The sequence below is a fragment of the Cetorhinus maximus genome, chromosome 31 (genome assembly GCF_964194155.1).
Source record: "Cetorhinus maximus chromosome 31, sCetMax3.hap1.1, whole genome shotgun sequence".
Classification (NCBI taxonomy): domain Eukaryota; kingdom Metazoa; phylum Chordata; class Chondrichthyes; order Lamniformes; family Cetorhinidae; genus Cetorhinus; species Cetorhinus maximus.
The window spans coordinates 12,536,822-12,561,157 of NC_135909.1; the positions used below are offsets into that span (position 1 = coordinate 12,536,822).

At 43.4% G+C, this 24,336-nt stretch overlaps 1 protein-coding gene and 4 non-coding genes across 5 annotated transcripts in view; 2 read left to right on the plus strand and 3 right to left on the minus strand.

Moving 5' to 3' along the window:
• The window catches only part of LOC144670420 (histone H2B-like), a 528,756-nt gene that overhangs the window by 421,327 nt on the left and 83,093 nt on the right, over positions 1 to 24,336 (minus strand). The gene's annotated exons all lie outside the window — the stretch shown is intronic.
• On the minus strand, positions 6,493 to 6,564 carry trnam-cau (transfer RNA methionine (anticodon CAU)). Its single transcript has one exon. It is a non-coding gene; the product is annotated as a tRNA-Met (tRNA).
• Positions 16,396 to 16,485, plus strand: trnap-ugg (transfer RNA proline (anticodon UGG)). The gene is given in 2 exon segments: positions 16,396 to 16,431; positions 16,450 to 16,485. It is a non-coding gene; the product is annotated as a tRNA-Pro (tRNA).
• On the plus strand, positions 17,116 to 17,197 carry trnas-gcu (transfer RNA serine (anticodon GCU)). Its single transcript has one exon. It is a non-coding gene; the product is annotated as a tRNA-Ser (tRNA).
• On the minus strand, positions 20,206 to 20,278 carry trnaf-gaa (transfer RNA phenylalanine (anticodon GAA)). Its single transcript has one exon. It is a non-coding gene; the product is annotated as a tRNA-Phe (tRNA).

Here is a 24,336-nt window from a genome sequence, read left to right on the forward strand (position 1 = left end):
ATACGCTAACAATGCTAGTAGAAAACAAAGGATTGGACTTCATGCAACAGCTTTATAAAACTCTGTTTAGATCCCATTTAGATCACTGTGTTCAGTTCCGGACAACACACTTCAGGAAGGATAGATTGGCCTCCGAGTGGGAGCAGCAGAATTTCACCAGAGTGATACCAGACTCAAATGATGACGGATTTCGAAAACTAGTCTCGTAATGCCTTGAATATCGAAGATTAAGGGGCGACATAACTGAGATATATATGATGATTAAATGATTTAACAGGGTAGATCGGGAGGAACTATTACCTCTGGCGGGGGAAGACCAGAAGAAGGGGACATAACCTTCAAATTAGATTGAAGCCTTTCAGGGATAATTTCACGAAGCACTTCTTCACACAAAGGGTGGTGGAAATAATGAATTCTCTCCCTCAATCAAGCGTTAAAGCTGGGAGTCAATCAAAAATTTCCAAACTGAAACTAATGGCTTTTGTTTGGTAAGAACTTTAAGAATTACAAAACAAAGAGGGATAGACGGAGCTAAAATACAGACCAGTCATGAGTTCATTAAATGGCAGAACAGGCATGAGGGAAGAATATTTTACTTCTGTTTGTATATTCCGATTTTCATAGTCCTGGACCGAGCAGGCTTTCAAATTATGATCCAGTGTGTACATATTGCCTCATGAAGTTAATTCCTCCACCCACTCTTCATAAAGAAAAAACTAAATCTGGAGGGAACTGAAACGAGGTGTTAGCCTTTGTTGATGCCATTATTCTCTCAATATTGACAGTCTCCAGTCCTGAACTAGAATTCTGCACACAACTCAAGCCCGAGTAAATACTGCAGATAATTAAATTATCCTCTCCAACCTGCATTTCCTAGATTTTACAAGCTGCCAATCCTTTGATCAATATTTGGGAATTTAAATCCTGAAACATCTGTCTGTTAACCCAATTCTATCGTTTTTTTTCAGCGGGGCAGAATTAGAATCCAGTTGTTTCCCTCTCTGTTCATATTCTCTCAGTGTCGACTTCCCTCACTGATTGGACGGGAAGTGTGTTAGTATTAATTCTGTGAAGGACAAACCTGCTCCGTGATACAAGCATTTTCTGTGTCTTATTAAAAATTTCAGCTGATAATTTCTCATTGAAACACAGGAAATCATGAAAGTTTCCCGGCTCCTGCATACTTTTGTGAGCTGATGAAACAAAATAAATCCAATTCCTGCACATAATGAATTCAGGCAGGAGGAGGTGCCTGTATCTCAATGATAAGATATTGGATCTGATGAAGAAAGTTTTTTGAAGGGCGATATGTTCCTGTGTGAAGCCGGGAAGGGGTTTGGTTTTCCACTTTAAACTTTGATCCTTCCGTTAGTTCTTTGTGTGCAGCAGTTTCTGGTGGTGTTATTGAGTCAGGAAAGTTGGTCAAGACAGTGGGAGAATTCCCCGCGCTCCTTTCAATAGCGCAGGGCAACCTTCATCAACATCAGGGCTCAATTTAATCATCTCTTCAAAAACCTGCTGCCAGTTATTGTTCAGGGTTACATTGAGCTGGGACACCGAGGTTAGTGACTTAATGAAATCAGTTCTTCATACAGAAAACATTAGCCCCTCACACAATCTGATCAATTAGACCCTCTATCCTTTATTAATGATTCATTTGTTGTGATTTTGAGTGCCACCCGAGTTGAGTTTTCAGTCAGATTTCATGTCTAATTGAGCAAAACCGAAACTGGTTAAGGGAAAAGGAACATACACTTTCTGTCAGAAAGGGGCAGCTAATTTGCACAGAGGAAACTCCCACAAACATCAATGTGATCATACTTCGGGCTGTTGATTGATGGATAGATATCAGCCAGTACTCGGGACGGGGATAACTCCACTGCTCGTGTGTTTTCTGCCGCAGCACCATCCGATCACTTACAATAAAATGAGAGGATGGACGGTGCTTTGTTTTAATGTCTCTTCTGAAGGACAGCACCTCCCTCAGTACTGGAGTGTCAGCCTTCCATGTTACAAGAAAATTTCGTAGTGGGATTTGAAGAAAGACTCCTGTGTTTTAAAGGAGACTGTGACCAAGTCAGCCCCAGTGAAAGTGTTTAAGAAATCGCCCAATCTACAGGTACATGACTCGGGTAAATATGTGGTCATCCCCTGTCAGGTCACATGACAGCTGGAGCCACAAGGCATCACAGCCAGATTTGTGACTGGATTCAAACCCAAAATCCTGTCTCAATGACATTTCAAATAAAGCTGTCGGCTGCTTGAAAACACAACAGTTAAACTTTCTGCCTGATCATGAGAGCGACTGTGACATTTACAAAACTAAATCATTAGATAAATAGTTCAAAAACCATCAAGTTTGAAATCCTATGAGGAAAAGTCAAGTTATTATTGAGAACTCTGCTGAGAAAGCTTCATTGGACAGCACAGAAGTCAGGTGAAGAGTCTGAGTAAATCGACACCAGCGAACAAGTCAACATCAAAACTGAATCAACTCTTGTGAAGATCAATGAGTAAAAGCTGAGTGCTCCGTGCACCATCAGCTCATCAAGTAGATGTATTGTCTGGATAAAGCGTTCTGTTTAGAACAGGATTTATTGAACTGAGGCACGTTATTGCAGAACAAATAAGTCACTTCTAGATTTTCCTTTGAAAACATAGAAGCTAGGAGCAAACTTCCAGTTTGTTGATATATTGAATTCAGATAAACTGGAATTACAATGCAAATGAATTCATATTCAAAATCAAACCTTACTTTCAGGTAAATTACGTGGAACGATTAAATTACAAACAAGAACTCAAGTGACCTGTGAGCTCAAACACAGAGAGAGTAAATTTCAGACTGAAGACTTAAAAAATTCAATTTTTTGCAAGTGAGGGTTAAGTGCAGTGGGGGAAGGAGCTGCTGTGTAATTTTAACCGAGATACTGCAGCAAAAGTACAAGAGGGAAGGAGTGGAACTCTCTAAATTTTAACCGAGAGACTAGAGCAAAAGTACAAGAGGGAAGGAGTGGAACTCTCTAAATTTTAACCGAGAGACTACAGCAAAAGTACAAGAGAGAAGGAGTGGAACTCTCTAAATAACGAGAACTTTAATTAAATAGACAACTCATTTCAGTGAAATGTTGGGACAGCTGCGAGCTGTTGCCTACACATCCTGTGCTCTGTGGAAACTCCAAATAAGACCGATGATAATAGTCAGATTCATAATACATTACAGAACCAAGCAGAATACAGAAAGTGCAGAGGAGAGATGAGAAAAGGAAATTAGATCAGAAGAGAGAGCGTATGAGAAAAGATTTGCAGGTAACAATCGAAAACACAGAAGATTTTTTACCAGCATAAGGGCAGTCACTGAAAGGGGGGCTGATTTGGAGATCCTGTGCGGGGAGAGGGCATGGCTGACGTACTAAATGAGAACATACAAACAAACTAATTAGCAGCAGGAGTACGCCACTCAGCCCCTCGAGCCTGCTCCGCCATTGTAACCTCAACTTCATATTCCTGCCTACCCCCAATAACCTTTCACCCCCTCCCCCCCCCCCAACCCTTGTTAATCAAGAATCTATCTAACTCTGCCTTTTAAATATTCAAAGTCTCTGCTTCCACCAGCTTTGAGGAAGAAAGCTCCAAAGACGCTCGACCCTCGGATAGAAAAGAAACTCTGTCTGAAATGAGCGACCCCTCATTTCTAAACAGTAACCTCTAGTTCCAGATTCTGGTACAAGAGGAAACGTGTTCTCCACCTCCACCCTGTCAAGACCCTCAGGATCTTAAAGGTTTGAATCTAGTTGTCTCTTACTCTCCTGAACTCCAGGCGATACAAGCCTAACCTGTTCAACCTCACCTCATAAGACAACCGGCCCATCCCTGGTATTTGCCTCGTAAACTTTGCACTAACCCTGTCATCACCAAACAAGCGGATGCTGCTAATGTCATTGGTGGGGAAATTGGATAGGATGAAAAGGATGCTATCACAAGGCTGGCACCGCTCACAGTAGAAAAGCTGCTCGATCCACATCGGATACACCTTGGATTACTGAGGGAATGAAGGGTGGAAATAGCGGGGATTCGAGCCACAATCTTTCAATCCTCCTTGGATACGGGAGTGAAGCCAGACAACTGCAGGTTGTTCATGTTACATCCGTGTTTAAAATGGAGAGGGATAAACCCAGTAACTAAAGAGCAGTTAGTCTCATGCTGGTGGTGGGGAAACGTTTAAAGACAATAATCCAGAACAAAATTCATTGTCACTTGGTAGAACATGAGTTGATAAATGATAACCAGCACAGATTGTTTAACAGAAAATCAGCACTGAAATACTTAATACAGCTCTTTGGTGACGTGTCAGAGAACATTGACCAGGGAAGTGAGGATGATGATGTGTGTCTGGACTTCCAAAGGGATTTGAAAAAGTCCCACATAATGAACTTGGTAAAATTCCAGCAGCAGGGATTAAAGGGGCAGCGACAGCATGGATACAAAATTGAATAAGGGACAAAAAGGGTAAAGTTGTGGCGAGCTCTGAAGAAGAGTCATATGGACTCAAACGTTAACTCTGTTTCTCTCTGCACAGATGCTGCCAGGGCTGCTGAGTTTTTACAGCATTTTCTGTTTTATTGTACATTTTAATAACTTCCAGCCTATATTCAAGTTTGCTGATAACACTAGGTTAGGTGACATGGTTAGTAGCGTATGTGGGAGCAGCAAGTTTCAAAGTGTCAATGACAGATTCAGTGAGTGAATAAAACTGTGGCCGGTGGTGGTCAACACTGGGAAGAATGAGGTCATCCATCTTGATCTAAAGAAAGATCCGAGAATTTCCTAAACAGTCAGAATCTTGGGACTATGCTGGAGGAGCCGAGAGTGAGAGCTGAGTGAGACCGGAGGGTGGAGAAAGAGTCTGCATAGATATGTAGATGCTAAAGTGAGTAGGGATAAAATGCAAGTACAATGTAGTAAAATGTCAGCTTGCCCACTTCTGCAAGAAGCATAGGAGAGAGGAATATTACTGAGATGGAGAGAGACTGCAGAATCCTGTGGTACAGAGGGATCCTTGTACAAGAATTACAAAAAAATGTTTCGATGACATTGCAGAATGCTGCAGTACAGATGGATATGGGTGCCGCTGTATAAGAATCATTGAAAAAAAAGTTATCATTTAGGTGCGTCAAATACTTAGGAGGGCAGGTGGAATGTTGATCTTAAATACAAGGGGACTGGAATAGAAAAGCGGAGAAGCCTTGATGCAACTGTTCAGGGCATTGGCGAGACCACACCTAGAATGATGGGTGCTGATTTGGCCTGATTACTGAAGGATGGATATACTTGCTTTGGAGTCAGTTCCCGAGAAAGGTGACTGGGATATTCCCTTGACTGAGGGGGTTTTCTAATGAGGAAGAGTTGATCAGGTTGGAACTAAACTCACTCGAATTTAGAATGACTTAACAATATGATAGTGAATGAGCATCTGGCAATGGGTGAACGCAATATGTTAGAGACAGACATTCAGTTCGAGCAGAAAGGTCGCATACATGATAGTTATCACCTCAAGTAAGGCCAATAAGGATGGAATTTAGCGGTAAACTGAGGACGTTAAATTCCCATCAGCTATTAACAGGTAAAACAAGACAGGAAACAATCAGAGGTACTCAAAGAATAATTTAGTGTAATCTGTACCGAAGGAATGAAACTCATGATAATTATGGTTAATTATTATGGTTAATATTATTAATAATGGGGACGGAATTCCATAAATTAAACCAGTGATTAAGAAGGAATGACAATTTCTGTCCAGATAATGATGAACTGTGTATTTGGTGCGATGCTGTCTCCGCTATGCTGATAGTTTTGTCCTTCTCGGTGGTTCATGTCACAGGGAGGACGCTGCTGTTCAAATAAAGATGACGAATTACTGCAGGGTGTCCTATAGATCGGAAAACCTGCGGCTAAGTTCCCCTCCGAGTCAATCATCATCCTGACATGTAAATATATCGCCGTTCCTTTACTGTCGCTGGGTCAAAATCCTGGAACTTCCTTCCTAACAGCACTGTGGGTGTACCTACACCACACGGAACGCAGCGGTTCAAGAAATCAGCCCACCACCACCTTCTCAAGGGCAACTCGGGATGGGCAAATAATTCCGGCCCAGCCAGCGAAACCAACATCCCGTGAATTAACTTTAAAACATATGAACTTCACGATGTTGCTTCCATCTAAGAGGATGTTTTTTTCTATTCAGATAATCATAGTGATAGTGAAGAGGAGGTGGCCACTCCGGCCATTTGTGTCTGTGCCAGTTCTTTGGGGTCAATGGGCTGAGGGAATTGGCTCGGATGAGTTCACAGAATTTCCAGCTTGTGTCCGTCTGTGACTAAATGCCATTTCAGAGATTTGTTGAAGATTGAATTTTTGCAGGAAGCTGATGTAAATAACAGAGACGATTAGTGGGCAACAGGAAATGCTCCCTTTTGGCATTAATGAGAATGTAAATAGCAGAGGATGGTTTCGATCCATCGACCTCTGGGTCATGGGCCCAGCACGCTTCCGCTGCGCCACTCTGCTGCTTTGTATTTAACGTTTACTGTTCCATTATGGTGTTAAAGTGTTTCACATGTTTAGAATATATTTCCTGCTGTGGAATTGTGCTCTCTGGTGTTGAGAAATGTTCTTTGTTGTTGTGTAAAATGCTTCCCTGCAGTACAAACGTGTTCCCGGTTGTACAAATATGATGGCCGAGCCAGCGAATCTTATCCATTGAATTTAAAAAAAAGTTCCGCTCTGGTGCACTTCTCAGCTCTGGCCAGTAGATGTCAGCACACTCAGAGAGCGACAGAACAGACAAGAACCGTTCACATTTTATTGGACGGCGAAGGGAGGTTTTTGAAATTACGAACGGTGGTGATGACATTTCATGATATTTTGTTGTACCAAGCAGAATTTATAATGTTGTGCTGAAACCTTCAGACCGTTGTTTTGTATTTTGTCTTCACTGCCCTTTTCTGGCCCATTTTTTGAACGTGGGATTCAATATCTATGTCACTCACTGGTACTGTGTGAAACTGAAAAACTTTCTGAACCTGTCAGTCTTGGTCACTGTATGTGAGTGTGGAGACAATGTCAGCGGAACTGCCAATGTGTTTGGATTTATTATGACAGTCACTCTCTTGGACAGTATATTTGTGTTATATTCCATTCCTATCTGTATCAGTGTTTTCTGATACTGAAGAAAGGTGGGTTACATTCTGAAACTGTCAGTGGAACTGTATGTGTGGAAGGATTTTGCTCTATCAGTCAGCTTCTGGTGCTGAAAGTGAGTGTTGGAGTCATTCTGTGTCTCTCATTCTCTGGTACAATATACCTGTGTCATATTCAGACTGCACATTGCATTTTCTGGTATTGTATGAGCGTCTGGTCACTTTTTGAGCCTGCCAGTAGAACTGTAGGTGTGCAAGTGTTTTGTTCTCAGTCACTTTCTGGTAATGCAAATGAGTTTGGGACTCATTCTGAATCTCATAATGGTGTGTGTGTGTGTGTGTTTAACTCTATCAGTCAGTACTTCTGTACGTGAACATGGAAATCATTCTGAATCTGAAGTCTTTGTTGCCCTTTTTTATTCATTCATGGGATGTTGGCTTCGCTGGCTAGGCCAGCAGTTATTGTCCATCCTTAATTGCCCTTGAGTAGGTGGTGGTGAGCTACCTTCTTGAACCACTGCAGTGCATTTGGAGCAGGAACATCCTCAGTACTATTCAGAAGGGATTTCGAGGATTTTGACCCAGTGAAAGTGAAGGAACAGCGATATATTTCCAAGTCAGGATTTTGAGTGTAGTATCCACTCTGTATCCGTTACATACATGTCAGACTCTCGTAACGTGTGTGAGCACAGCATTCAAAGCAGATCTGTCAATGGCACTCTGTATCTGTGATATTGTAAAGTAAGTGTGGGAGTCATATGTTTCTTTCATCACTTGGTTGTGTTTGTGAGCATGAGATTCATTCTGTATCTGTCGGTGCGATTAATTTTACGTCTGTCAAACTTTGGTATTATAAAAAAAATGTGAGATTCAATTGGTGTTTTTCAATCATCAGTATTGTTTGTGAAAGTGGAGTTTATTGTGTGTGTGTTAGTGTGTGGTCTTCCATTTGTATCCGTCAGCATCTGTTACTCTATGTGATTCTTGGACTCTTTCTAAATCTCTCAGTGGGACAATTGGTGTGTCATATTTCTTTAGTATCACTCAGATTCAGCTATTGTGAGTGAGTGCAGTGAACAGCCTGTATCTTTCAGCATCTGGCACTGAAAATGTGCTTGAGAATTATTCTCTGCTTCGGTGAGTGTGGGATTCATTATATAACTTTCAGTCTCTGGGACTAATTATAAGTTTTGATTCATTCCACATACATTTCCAGCAGAACAAGTCACTGATGTGGTAGGTTTAAAGCAAACAATGTGTGTCAGCTTTGGCTGAGTATTAAATCCCAGTCACTGTGAACACAATTGTGAAAGATAATGTATCCTTCAGTCTGATCCTGGATTGGTCCGCAAGTGTAACTCCAGCTTGTACGAAATGATTTGATATGTGGCATTCAGTCTGATTCTAAGTCAGAATTTCCACACAAATGCAAAATGGAGCTCAGTCCTGAATTGGTAAAGTATCTTTAATTTGACGCTGTGTGAGGATTGAGAACTAGCATGTAGTTTATAGATCAATCCATACTCATCAAATTAATATTGTATCTCAGTTTCTGAATCAGGGTGAGTTTTAACCAGAATCTGAGTTTGGATCTCAGGTTATACTCACTTTCATAATATCTCAAACTGATAATGCACTTGAGGTTTGGATTTGTATCTAATGTATGTGTCAGGACAAAATGTGGGAATTAATACTGCAATTTATAATCTAATGATGTGTGCAAATATTGGACCGGTGCTTAACATGAATCTCAATGTACATTATTAATGTCAAGCCTGTAAACTTGAAACTGGAAACATGCATCAGTTTTATTGGACATTTAGTTTGTAGCTGAGGCTGTACTATTGTGGGATTGACCTGCTAAAAATTGGATCGTGGGTGAGAATGTGGATTACCCGTCTGTGGTACTGAGTCGAGGTAACATGGGAACAACGTCTATCTCTCCTGCACTGTTTGATTGATGGATGGAAAGTGTGACTCTGGAACTATTTCTGCTGTCTGAGACTGAAATTGATGTCCTGTCTGTGTCTCTGCGCTCTGTCAGTGATAATGTACGGACTGTGTGGGAGGAGCTGGCGGGAATCTTCATTCTAGCTTGGCTGGAGGAAACACCATATTTATTCTGGTTCCTTCAATTATTTGCCTGTTGGAAAAAAGTATATTTTAGGACTCAAGTACAGGTGGGGTAGAAGATACAGTTTCCATCAGTTTGACCTCTATAAATAATCATTGTGAATGTTTTGAGAAACTTTAGTTAGGCTCAAGCTCTGATTGGTCAGTCCATTCTCAATCCAAATCTTCAACCAATCGGAGAACCAGGTAGAAGGAATTGGAAGTGCCGATTGGCTTATATTTTATTGGCTGATAAACTCGAAAAGCCCGCCAATTTGAGGGGGAAAAAAGATAATAGCCAAACGGCTTAATTTCCAGGCAATTTTAATCCCACACTTTCGGAGCTGTAATATTGCATTTTGCGTCACAGAATCCTGGCGCTATTTTAGGAACAGATTAAATTTCTCAATCTCTTATCTGTAACTGGCGGTAACAAAGCAGCGATTTAAAACAGAGCCAATGGAAACGCAATAACATAGGTTACCAACCGACTCCTTCACACAGGCTTCGCCGGGACAGAGAGAAACGGCTGATTTCTGATCCTCTCCCCTGAAAGCGGCCGGGAATGTTACATTCGGAAGAGCGGAGCGCTCCAGCAGCCACACGCTCAGCATAGCTGCTGTTTCTCAAGAGCCTGTGGACACGGCCCGCGGGGAGCTGCAGTCCAGCCCGGGAGGAGCGAGACTTGACTTTGGCTTTGTCCTGGGCTCTACTGCTGGTCTTTCTACAATCTTACACACACTTACACCACGAATGAAGAATTCCTCCCGCACTCACCCTTCCCCGATCTTCTGGGGAATGTAGTCGGCCGACTTCCGAATTGTCAATGTTCGGAATCTCATTGGGTGGCTTTTGTAACCAATTAGAGAGCAGCCTATTTCACCAACTTTCAAAGATCAATGAGAAAATGGGCCGGAGATTGACTGAGCCAAACTGGCAGAGCTGAAACGGGTTTTCAAATTGAAAATAAGCGCCAATGTATTTGAGAATGGCTGAAAAAAAGAGACATGTCAAAGCTTTTCCTTCTGCACTCAACAGGACACTCCCAAAATAACCAATATAAGGGGAAGACAACAATTTATACTGATAGAGAATATACTTCAGGGTGGAAAGTGACTGGCTTAGGCCCGGTCATGAGCTTGTGTGATACACAGCGCGAAATGATCTGATCAGGGTAGCCATTACCCTGCAGGATGTTTTTTATGAGCCCGGTTTCAGCATCAAGCTTGCACGGTGAGCAAATGGCTCGGGTCTATTTACAACGTTGCCGATAAGACCAATCTTACAGAGCGTGGAACTGTAAGAATCCCAACGCGTAGATTGACCAGTGAAGGTCGGCTTGCGGTAAACCTGGTAGAGAATCCTCTGGAAGATTTCTCATCTAGTGTGTCAAGGGAGGGGAGATATTTTGACTGCTCTATTTCATAGGTGAATTTGAGCGCAGGATGGAGCCCATAAAGACATGTAAGGAAATTGTTACATGCAGCTGCGGATTTAAATATAGCAAACGTATGATCCACATATCGGAAATATGCGAGAGGGAGGAGGTGAAGCGTCTTTCCAGCCAAGGCCCGAATTTTACGATCGAAAAACGTGAGTGATGAAAATGTTAGAATTATTTTATTTCGTTAGTCCATTATTTTCTTGTTGGAAATCTTCCCACACTTTCTGTTGTTCTTTATCTCATTTTGGAAACCACAGAGATTAACTCCTCGAGTCCGGAATTGTGGTCTGACCACGGGTAAGGCGGAAAAATAAGCAGCAACTGCGGGGAATCGAACTCCGGTCAACTGCTTGGAAGGCAGCTATGTTCACCACTATACCACCATCGCACACTTTCTTTAATTACAGTCAGCATTTATAGTACCGCGAAACACACTATATCATTAGCATATTGTGTCTGATTGATAAACTGTTTTGCAATAATTCTCACCATGTTTATGTCGTTTCACATTCATTTAAAATGTCCCCATAGAAGTTACCTCTTTGCACGTCTCACATGCAGCCAGCAGACGGCACCAGTCCACAATAAATTGGCTCCTGCTGTTTCTGTGGACACATCGAGACAGGAAAAGGCCTGTAACAAAAACAGAAATACCTGGAAAAACTCAGCAGGTCTGGCAGCATCGGCGGAGAGGAGCACAGTTGATGTTTCGAGTCCTCATGACCCTTGAACATAACTAAGTAAAAATAGGGACGGGGGTGAAATATAAGCTGGTTTAAGGGGGCGGGGGAGAGGGTGGTGTTGTTTGGACGAGCAAGCAGTGATAGGAGGAGATAACCAAATGACTGTGGGATTCATTCTGTCTCTATCAGGCTTTGATTCTGAACGTCTGCTCATGATTCCTCTGTGTCTGTAAGTCTGGGCTACTGTGTGAAAGTCTGATTCATTCTCTATTTCTACATCTCAGACAGTTTGAAATTCATTCCGTATCTACTGGTCAGTGATACTGTGTGAGATGTGGGATTCATTCTGCATGTGTCAGTCTCTGGTGCTGTCTGTGTATTGGGCAGTTTGTCCGTGCCTGGTAACGTATAGGGTTTGTCCAGTAGTTCACCATGTCCAGTTTTGTGTGTGAATGTGGGGTTTATTTTATTGTTCTCAATCTTTGATGTTGCTTATGACTCTGGGATTAATTCTGGATCTGTACTCAATAGTTATCTCAGGCATGGTGTTGTAAATGATTCACATCTTAATACCTGTCAGGAAGGAAACCTCTCATCCCAATCCTTACCCAATTAGGTTTACATGTGATCTTAGAACCAATCACAATAAACAGGTTAACCCTGAACTGCAGTCTACAATGTGAAATAAATGGTTTTGCTGACCACTCTTGAGATACCTATTAAACACAGATATGGAAGAAAAGTACCCTCACATACAGCTCCCAAGTCACATAGAGTACGAATCCCACTCACATACACAGTACCAGTAACCGAGTGATATACAATTAATCCCACAGTAACTCTCTGCCCCAGATGTAGACATATATTAAAATACATTATTCCAAATTCCAATTCAGTACCAGATTTTGACAAATACAGAATGAGCCCTGCATGCACATACAGACACACACAAAGATAGTGACTGATACAGGATGTGACACAAATTCACATGCAGTACCATGGAATAAAAGTTAAATATTAAATCCCGCCATCAATTCCAGTAACGGAAAATAATGCACACAAAATGAATTTTACTGACATTCATTAACAGAGATTGTAAGATACAGAATGAATCCCATAGTCCTTTTCAGTTCCAGATACTGACAGATGCAGAATTAATTGCAGAATTACCTGGAAAAACTCAGCAGGTCTGGCAGCATCGGTGGAGAAGAAATCAGTTAACGTTTCGAGCCTTCACGGCCCTTTGGCAGAACTGAAGCATAGTTAGGAGAAAGGAGAAATATAAGCTGGTTTAAGGTGGGGCGGGGGGGGGGGGGGGGGGAGAGAAGTTGAGGGTGTGGTGATTGTGGTGATAAGCAAGCAGTGATAGGAGCAGATAATCAAAAGATGTCACAGACAAAAGGATCAAAGAGGTGATGAAGGTGGTGATATTTGTCTAAGAAAAGTGCTAATTAAGAATGGAAGACAGGACACTCAAAGTCCAGCTCTAGTGGGGGTGGGGTGGAAAGACTAACAAGGTTTTAGTTTTAGATTTAAAAATAATGGAAATAGGTGGGGAAAGAAGAATCTATATAAATTATTGAAAAAAAAGGGGAGGGGGGAGAAACGGGGTGGGGATGGGGGGAGGGAGTTTAAGATCTAAAGTTGTTGAATTCAATATTCAGCCCGGAAGGCTGTAAAGTGCCTAGTCGGAAGATGAGGTGCTGTTCCTCCAGTTTGCGTTGGGCTTCACTGGAACAATGCAGCAAGCCAAGGACAGACATGTGGGCAAGAGAACAGGGTGGAGTGTTAAAATGGCAAGCGACAGGGAGGTTTGGGTCTTTCTTGCGGACAGACCGCAGGTGTTCTGCAAAACGGTCGCCCAGTTTGCGATTGGTCTCTCCAATGTAGAGGAGACCGCATTGGGAGCAACGAATGCAGTAGACTAAGTTAGGGGAAATGCAAGTGAAATGCTGCTTCACTTGAAAGGAGTGTTTGGGCCCTTGGACGGTGAGGAGAGAGGAAGTGAAGGGGCAGGTGTTGCATCTTCTGCGTGGGCATGGGGAGGTGCCATAGGTGGGGGTTGAGGAGTAGGAGGTGATGGAGGAGTGGACCAGGGTGCGCCGGAGGGAACGATCCCTACGGAATGCCGTCAGGGGGGGTGAAGGGAAGATGTGTTTGGTGGTGGCATCATGCTGGAGTTGGCGGAAATGGCGGAGGATGATCCTTTGAATGCGGAGGCTGGTGGGGTGATAAGTGAGGACAAGAGGGACCCTATCATGTTTCTTGGAAGGAGGAGTAGGCGTGAGGGAGAATGCACGGGATATGGGCCGGAAACGGTTGAGGGCCCTGTCAACGACCGTGGATGGAAAACCTCAGTTAAGGGAGAAGGAGGACATGTCAGAGGAGCTGTTTTTGAAGGTAGCGTCATCAGAACAGATGCGACGGAGGCGAAGGAACTGAGAGAATGGGATGGAGTCTTTACAGGAAGCGGGGTGTGAGGAGCTGTAGTCGAGGTAGCTGTGGGAGTCGGTAGGCTTGTAATGGATATTGGTGGACAGTCTATCATCAGAAATTGAGACAGAGAGGTCAAGGAAGGGAAGAGAAGTGTCAGAGATGGACCATGTGAAAATGATGGAGGGGTGGAGATTGGAAGCAAAATTAATAAATTTTTCCATCTCCAATATTCTCCCTCCACTTGGACCCCTCCCTCTGGATTATTACCTTCTCTTGATCTTTTCATTGAGAACTGTCGGCGTGACATTAGTCATCTCAATTTCTCTGTTCCTCTCACCCATTCTAATCTGTCTCTCTCTGAACTCACTGCACTCCGTTCTCTCAGGTCCAACCCCAACATTGTCATCAAACCCGCTGACAAGGGTGGTACTGTTGTTGTCTGGCGCATTGACCTCTACCTCGCGGAGGCTGAGCGTCAACTCGCAGAAACTTCCTCCTACCTCTCCCTGGACCATGACCCCACCACAGAACATCAAGCCATTGTTTCCAGGACTGTCACTGACCTCATCTCCTCTGGAGATCTTCCTCCCACAGCTTCCAACTTGATAGTCGCCCAACCTCAGACGTCCCGCTTCTACCTCCTACCCAAAATCCACAAACAGAACTGTCCTGGCAGACCGATCGTGTCAGCCTGTTCCTGCCCCACGGAACTCATTTCTCGTTATCTTGACTCCCTTCTCTCTCCCCTTGTCCAGTCCCTTCCCACCTACATCCGTGATTCCTCTGACACCTTACGTCATGTCAACAATTTCCAGTTCCCTGGCCCCAACCGCTTCCTCTTCACCATGGATGTCCAATCCCTCTACACCTCCATCCCCCACCAGGATGGTCTGAGGGCCCTTAGCTTCTTCCTTGAACAGAGGCCCGAACAATCCCCATCCACCACTACTCTCCTCCGTCTGGCTGAACTTGTTCTCACACTGAACAATTTCACCTTTAACTCCTCTCACTTCCTCCAAATAAAAGGTGTGGCTATGGGTACCCGCATGGGCCCCAGCTATGCCTGTCTCTTTATGGGGTGTGTGGAACATTCCTTGTTCCAGTCCTACTCCGGCCCCCTCCCACAACTCTTTCTCCGGTACATCGATGATTACTTCGGTGCTGCTTCATGCTCTCGTCGGGACCTGGAAAAATTGATTAATTTTGCTTCCAATCTCCACCCCTCCATCATCTTCACATGGTCCATCTCTGATACATGTCTGTCCTTGGCTTGCTGCATTGTTCCAGTGAAGCCCAACGCAAACTGGAGGAACAGCACCTCATCTTCCGACTAGGCACTTTACAGCCTTCCGGGCTGAATATTGAATTCAACAACTTTAGATTTTAAACTCCCCCTCCCCCCATCCCCACCCCGTTTCTCCCCCCCCACCTTTTTTTTTCAATAATTTATATAGATTCTTCTTTCCCCACCTATTTCCATTATTTTTAAATCTAAAACTAAAACCTTGTTAGTCTTTTCCACCCCACCCCCACTAGAGCTGTACTTTGAGTGTCCTGTCCTCCATTCTTAATTAGCACTTTTCTTAGGCAAATACCACCACCTTCAACACCTCTTTGATCCTTTTGTCTGTGACATCTTTTGATTATCTGCTCCTATCACTGCTTACTTATCTCCACAATCACCACACCTTCAACTTCTCTCTCCCACCCCCCCCCCACCCCCACCTTAAACCAGCTTATATTTCACCCCTCTCCTAACTATGCTTCAGTTCTGCCAAAGGGCCGTGAAGGCTCGAAACGTTAACTGATTTCTTCTCCACCGATGCTGCCACACCTGCTAAGAATAAATTCAGAGTCTCATGGCACGTAGAAACGTTGTTTAAACTTGGCATTCGTTTAAATCGTGTGTGTTGAAGTGATGCATTCCCTGCAATGACTTCCCGGGTGTTCGAACCTGGTCCTGATTTCCAGAACTGCCACCACCTCGAGCGTAAAGATAATGCTGCATTAAGATGGGCTCGTCCGGGAATAGAACCCGGGAGCTCTCGCATATTCATGCAACGAAAGTCCCAAAGCGAGAATCATGCCCCTAGACCAACGAACCACCTGCATAACAAAGCGCAAACAAGGAATCCTTTCATTGTCAGACAAAGTGCATCAATCATAAGCGAATTACAGTACATGCTGGAATTCTTTTCCAATGTTTTATAAACCCCGGGGACGACTCCAACCAGTGGAGAGTTTCCCGCCTTACTTCCTTTCACTTCAGTTTCGCTGGAGTTCCTTGATGCCACATTAGGTCAAATGCTTCTTTGAACTCAAGTGCAGTCACTTGCACCTCACGTCTTGAGTTCGGCAGTTTTATTCAGGTTTGGACCAAGGCTGCAATGAGGTCAGGAGCTGAGTGACCCCGGAGTTTCTAAAACATTGGAAAATATTTCCAGCATGAACTGTAATTCGCTTATGTTTGATGCACTTTGTATGACAATGAAAGGATTCCTTGTTTGCGTTTTCTTAGGCAGGTGGCTCGTTGGTCTAGAGGCATGATTCTCGCTTTGGGATTTTCGTTGAGTTGATATGCGAGAGGTCCCGGGTTCAAATCCCGGACGAGCCCATCTTAATGCAGCATTTTTATTTCGTGCTCGAGGTGGTGGCGGTTCCGGAAATCAGGACCCGGTTTGAACACCCGGGAAGTCATTGCAGGGAATGCATCACCTCAACACACCTGATATAAATGAATGCCAAGTTTAAAGAGCGTTTCTCCGTGCCATGAGACTCTGAATTTATTCTAATGCATCAAATGAGGGAACTGTCTACTTGTGGATTCATGTGGGAGACTGATTGCACTCAGTTTCAATCTTGACTGAAAGGACAAGCAGAGCTGGGAACCCCAGTGTTTCATTTTAATTTACCTCATTTTAGCTGTGTTCCGGTGCTTGCAGTGAGCTGGGAGGGGTTTCTTTTTGCTACCAAATGCTTGTATGTTCCGGTCTTTCCGCGGTGGGTTTTCACACTGTGTAGAAACATGTTGGATATCAGGTTGAAGTGTTGAAGCGTTTCACATCAGTCGGTTTACAACAGTCCGTGATCTGATGTGATGCACATTTATTTTAATGACATAAACTACGTTTCCATCTTTACACATCTGGCCGAATATTCAGTGCTTTTACCAAAGGGGATCATTTATTTCAACGGTTCATGGATGCAAAAAGTATAGAAGGGGGTTTAATAGACCGCAGTTTGCGACGAGGTGGCCGAGAGGTTAAAGCGATGGACTGCTAATCCATTGTGCTTTGCACGCGTGGATTCGAATCCCACCTTCCTCGTTACTTTATCAACTGTTTCCGCCTTATTGCGACGATTTTGCAGAAGCTCTGCCTGGAATCACTGATGTGATTCTCCAACCCAAGTTATGAGGCCAGCTTGCTTCGGCTTTCCTTGTAAGATCTTGGATTCGATACTTTTGTTCACAATAACATGGAGATCCGACTGAGAGTCCATTCGACATGATATTTCCATCTCTCTCTAAGGAGAAACATTGGAGCAGTGGAAATATTCCGGGGACTTGGGTTCATTTCCCACCATAGTTGCTGATGGAAATTAAACTCAATAATTAAAACCTGCAATTTAGCACTAATCTCAGTGGTGGTTCTCGGATGTCTTCCCTGGTCTGGCCTCCATATGAGTTTGATCCTTAACTGCCCGCTGAGAAAGACACTGAGTTCAAGGACAGTTTGAGATGTATTACAGAGACTGGCCTTGCGAGCGATGCTCACATCCCCTGAAATAATGTTTTAAAAGGGTGAATGCGCACCTCACTGATTGGATCTTCCATCAGCCCCTGTAATGGACAGACGTGTTAAATAATAAAGCGCTTTGTGACGTCAAGAAAAAGATCAATTCAGAACATCTCAGTGAAACCGAGGCTCAAACCCACATCTGCGAACAGACGGAAACCAGAATGTTGGCAGTTTTTACAGAGCGATATTGTTGAGCTGAATGTTCACACTGGAAGGCTGTAAAGTTCCTCATTGAAGGATGAGGCGCTGTTCCTCGAGCGAACCTTGAGTTTCATCGGAACATTGCAGGAGTCCGAGAACCGAGTGATCAGGGTGAGAGCCAGGTCGCCATTCATTTCGTTTCACCAGCTTGACTGTGTGGATGAGTTGTTGGACTTTCTGTTAACTTAACCCACATTCTTGGCTATCAGTTTTGTCGCAGGAAAATGCCACTTCAACACTTTCTGTCAAAAGTAACCCCATCTCAACTCTTACTGCCCTGAGAAACTGCCACTTAGACATGTGATGACCAGTAATTGAAGTGAGCACTGCCTAACTTCCCTGACCGTTAATTCCCCCTGAGCTTCTTTACTAAGTCGAATTAAAGCTGAATTTCTGCAACTCCTATAACACAGCTAAAATATGGTCAAGTAATATGAAGCTGTAACCCTCCCGCCCAACCCACCAACATCCGCCGCCACAACACGTCCCTCCCCTCAGTGCATCCCCCCAACTGCCACCACACTCGCCTCCCGGACCCACCACTCCACCCACCCCGGCCCCACAGACACCCCCAGTTCTGCCAGTCTGAATGTTCTTTCAGACAAGCCTACAACTCCATGTTGAAATCAGGCTGTGAACATTTCAACCCGATAGGGCTGTGTTCAAATAGGGTCACATGGTTTTCATGGTTCTGAAAGAAAACATACCTCGGAGACTGTTTTAAAAAGTGGACTTTTTTTTCCTTTGAGAAGAGAAGGACCAACTGCTTGATGTTGTCACGGATCAGTGCTGGGGGAGTTACTGTGGAACACTGACCCCATCTCAAGGACTGCACACCCTGACCTTTGCCTTGAACCATTGACGTTTAATGTTTGGCAAAATTGTCCCCTTTCCTAAGAAGGGTCATAAGGACTCGAAGCGTTGACTTTGTATTTATTTCTCCCCACAGATGCTGTTAGACCATCTGATTTTCTCCAGCATTTTCTGTTTTTGTTTCTGATTTTCAACATCCCCATCATTTTGCTTTAATTTCCCCTATTTCTCTTTTTAATATCGTGGTTTTCTATTATGAGTGTATGTGTGTATGTGTGTTTGTGTGTGTTTGTGAGAGAGGGAGAACGTGTGTGTGTGTGTGTTTGTGAGAGAGGGAGAGCGTGTGTGTGTGTGTTTGTGTGTGTGTGTTTGTGAGAGAGGGAGAGCGTGTGTGTGTGTGTGTGTGTTTGTGAGAGAGGGAGAGCGTGTGTGTGTGTATGTGTGTGTGTGTGTGACTTATGGTATCTCGAAAGATTAATTCGCATAATTTCAGATCCATACTGAATGTTCATAAGCTTTATTTTTCTATTCTAAATACCTTTTTTTATAATAAACAGACAAATTTATGGTTAATTGAAATAATCCACTTTTAAACCTATTTTATTCTCGGGAACACTGGTGAAGGTAAATAATTGGCCATTTTGGTGAGTGAAATGAACATTTGAGCTAATGTTGCGACCTGTGGAGTAGTGGGACTAGACCAACGGCACACTCCTCCCATCCCGCTCGTAACAGGGCGCTCACTAAGAAACTTAGCTCCAGGTCACTGTCGACTCCTTCTGTAAAGCAGATGACATATTGGGCTTCTCACTAAACATGCAGAAAACTAAGATCCGATACAAATATCCATGACTGACGAAGACCCCCAGAAACGGCTGCACACAAAGAGCTCTACTGAAAGGTCAAATTATGTTTTTTCAGTGAGTCATAGAAGTGCCCTTAGAGCAGGTTAAGCAGCATTTCCTGTGTTTCAATGGTAAATTCGGATCTGAATTTAAAAGGAAAGGGTAAATATTTGTAATACTCATGAGCTCCGTCCGCCGCATGACAGAGGCGAGCTCATTTCTCGACCTAATCACTGAGAGACACAGACACAAAGAAATAAAAATAAACAAGAGGGAAACAATGGATTAATTTGATTCCAATTACGGTCCCCTGGTTAATGTTAAAAGAAGCACCATTGCAATGGATCAACAGACGGATTTTCAGGAAGTTAAATTCCCAATGACCGATCGATGGACCAGAAGCTGGGAACATATGAGAGTTGCACGGTTGTTAGCATAGTTTAATGGGAGCTGAGTTGACCAGCGGTTTGTCATATGTTTTTATCAAGAAAGGTGAAACCGAGCTTTATTCCAGTAACGTGGACCAGCGGGCACAGAGCTGCCCGTGTGCTTTGGAGGAGGGCAAGTCTCCCCTCCCCTCAGAAGCTGCACTGGGTATCCCCAAAAACTGATGGCACTATCAGCTGGCAAATAACACGAGCAGCAGCTGCCCAGTTAAAAGGATTTGCAACTTGTTGCCGAAACCCGGGATTGAACCAGGGACCTTTAGATCTTCAGTCTAACGCTCTCCCAACTGAGCTATTTCGGCTGAGAGTATCTGACGATGGACTGCTAATCCATTGTGCTTTGCACGCGTGGGTTCGAATCCCACCTTCGTCGTTACTTTATCAACTGTTTCCGCCTTATTGCGGTGATTTTGCAGAAGCTCGCCTGGAATCACTGATGTGATTCTCCAACCCAAGTTATGAGGCCAGCTTGCTTCGGCTTTCCTTGTAAGATCTTGGATTCGATACTTTTGTTCACAATAACATGGAGATCCGACTGAGAGTCCTTTCGACATGATATTTCCATCTCTCTCTAAGGTCAAACATTGGAGCAGTGGAAATATTCCGGGGACGTGGGTTCATTTCCCACCATAGTTGCTGATGGAAATTAAACTCACTAATTAAAACCTGCAATTAAACGCTAATCTCAGTGGTGGTTCTCGGATGTCTTCCCTGGTCTGGACTACATATGAGGTTAATTCCTAACTGCCCGCTGAGAAAGACACTGAGTTCAAGGACATTTTGGGATGTGTAACAAAGACTGGCCTTGCGAGCGACGCTCACAGCCCCTGAAATAATGTTTTAAAAGGGTGAATGCGCACCTCACTGATTGGATCTTCCATCAGCCCCTGTAATGGACAGACGTGTTGAATAATAAAGCGCTTTGTGACGTCAAGAAAAAGATCAATTCAGAACATCTCAGTGAAACCGAGGCTCAAACCCACATCTGGAACAGAAGGACACCAGAATGTTGGCAGTTTTTACAGAGCGATATTGTTGAGCTGAATGTTCACACTGGAAGGCTGTCAAGTTCCTCATTGAAGGATGAGCCGCTGTTCCTCCAGCGAACCTTGAGCTTCATTGGAAGATTTTGTGACTGGATTCAAACTCAAAATCCTGTCTCAATGACATCTCAAATAATGCTGTCGGCTGCTTGAAATCACAGCAGTTAAACTTTCTGCCTGATCATGAGAGCGATTGTGACGTTTACAAAACGAAATCATTTGATAAAATAGTTCAAAAACCATTAAGTTTGAAATCCTGTGAGGATAAGTCAAGTTATTATGAGAACTCTGCTGAGAAAGCTTCATTGGACAGCACAGAAATCAGGTGAAGAGTCTGAGTAAATCGACACCAGCGAACAAGTCAACATCAAAACTGAATCAACTCTTGTGAAGATCAGTGAGGAAAAGCTGAGTGCTCCGTGCACCATCAGCTGATCAAGTGGATGCATTGTCTGGATAAAGCGTTCTGTTTAGAACAGGATTTATTGACCTGAGTTGAGCAGGCACGTTATTGCAGAACAAATAAGTCACCTCTAGATTTTCCCTTGCAAACATAGAAACTAGGAGCAAACTTCTAGTTTGTTGATATATTGAATTGAAATAAACTGGAATTACAGTGCAAATGAATTGATATTCAAAATCAAATCTTACTTTCAGGTAAATTACGTGGAGCAATAATATTACAAACAAGAACTCAAGTGACCTGTGAGCTCAAACACAGAGAGAGTAAATTTCAGAGTGAAGACTTAAAAAATTCAATTATTTGCATGTGAGGGTTAAGTGCAGAGGGGGAAGGAGCTGCTGTGTAATCTTAACCGAGATACTGCAGCAAAAGTACAAGAGGGAAGGAGTGGAACTCTCTAAATAACGAAAACTTTACTTAAATAGACAACTCATTTCAGTGAAATGTTGGGACAGCTGAGAGCTGTTGCCTACACATCCTGTGCTCTGTGGGAACTCCAAATAAGTCTGATGATAATAGTCAGATTCATAATACATTAGCGAACCAAGCAGAATACAGAAAGTGCAGAGGAGAAATGGAAAAAGGAAATTAGATCAGAAGGGAGAGCGTTTGAGAAAAGATTTGCAGTTAACAACCGAAAACACTGAAGATTTTTTACCAGCATAAGGGCAGTCACTTTAAGTGGGGCTGATTTGGAGATCCTGTCTGGGGAGAGGGCATGGCTGATGTACTAAATGAGAACATACAAACAAACTAATTAGCAGCAGGAGTAGGCCACTCAGCCCCTCGATCCTTCTCCACCATTCATTAAGACCCTGCCTGATCTGATTGTAACCTCAGCCTCACATTACTTCCTACCCCCAATAACCTTTCACTCCCCCCCTTGTTATTCAAGAATCTATCTAACTCTGCCGTTAAAATATTCAAAGACTCTGCTTCCACGAGCTTTTGAGGAAGAGAGCTCCAAAGACGCTCGACCCTCAGATAGAAAAGAAATTCTTAACTCTGTCTGAAATGAGCGACCCCTTATTTGTAAACAGTGACCCCTAGTTCCAGATTCTGCTACAACAGGAAACGTGCTCTCCACCTCCACTCTGTCAAGACCCTCAGGATCGTAAAGGTTTGAATCTAGTTGCCTCTTACTCTCCTGAACTCCATGTGATACAAGCCTAACCTGTTCAATCTCACTTCATAAGACAACCGGCCCATCCCTGGTATTTGCCTCGTAAACTTTGCACTAAACCTGTCATCACAAAACAAGCGGATGCTGCTAATGTCATTGGTGGGGAAATTGGATAGGGTGAAAATAGATGAAGTGGAAGCTATCACAAGGCTGGCACCGCTCACAGTAGAAAAGCTGCTCAATCAACATCGGATACATCTTGGATTACTGAGGGAATGAAGGGTGGAAATAGCGGAGACTCGAGCCACAATCTTTCAATCCTCCTTGGAGATGGGAGTGAAGCCAAACAACTGCAGATTGTTCATGTTACATCCGTGTTTAAAATGGAGAGGGATAAATCCAGTAACTACAGAGCAGTTAGTCTCATGCTGGTGGTGGGGAAATGTTTAAAGACAATAATCCAGAACAAAATTCATTGTCGCTCGGTAGAACATGAGTTGATAAATGATAACCAGCACAGATTGGTTAACAGAAAATCAGCACTGAAGTACTTAATACAGCTCTTTGATGACGTGTCAGAGAACATTGACCAGGGACGTGAGCATGATGAAGTGTGTCTGGACTTCCAGAGGGATTTGAACAAGTCCCACATAATGAACTTGGTAAAATTCCAGCAGCTCGGATTAAAGGGGCAGCGACAGCATGGATACAAAATTGAATAAGGGACATAAAGGGTAAAGTTGTGGCGAGCTCTGAAGAAGAGTCATATGGACTCAAACGTTAACTCTGTTTCTCTCTGCACAGATGCTGCCAGGGCTGCTGAGTTTTTACAGAATTTTCTGTTTTATTGTACATTTTAATAACTTCCAGCCTATATTCAAGTTTGCTGATAACACTAGGTTAGGTGACATGGTTAGTAGCGTATGTGGGAGTAGCAAGTTTCAAAGGGTCATTGACAGATTCAGTGAGTGAATAAAACTGTGGTCGGTGGTGGTCATCACTGGGAAGTGTGAGGTCATCCATCTTGAACTAAAGAAAGATCCGAGAATTTCCTAAACAGTCAGAATCTTGGGAATATGCCAGAGGAGCTGAGAGTGAGAGCTGAGTGAGACCGGAGGGCGGAGAAAGAGTCTGCATAGATATGTAGATGTTCAAGTGAGTGGGGATGAAATGCAAGTACAATGTAGTAAAATGTCAGAAATGTCTCTTCTGCAAGAAGCATAGGAGAGAGGAATTTTACTTAGATGGAGAGAGACTGCATAATCCTGTGGTACAGAGGCATCCTTGTACAAGAATTACAAAAAATGTTTAGATGACATTGCAGAATGCTGCAGTACAGATGGATATGGGTGCCTCTGTATAAGAATCATTGATAAAAAGTTATTATTTAGGTGCGTCAAATACTTAGGAGCGCATGCGAAATGTTGGTCTTAATTGCAAGGGGACTGGAATAGAAAAGCGGAGAAGCCTTTTTGCAACTGTACAGGGCATTGGCGAGACCACACCTAGAATAATTGGTGTTGATTTGGCCTGATTACTGAAGGATGGACATAACTTGCATTGAAGGCAGTTCCCGAGAAAGGTGACTGGGGTATCCCCTCGACTGAGGGGGTTTTCTAATGAAGTAGAGTTGATCAGGTTGGATCGAGACTCACTGGAATTTCGAATGACTTAACAATATGATAGTGAATAGTAGGTGGCCACACCGGCCATTTGCGTCTGTGCCAATTC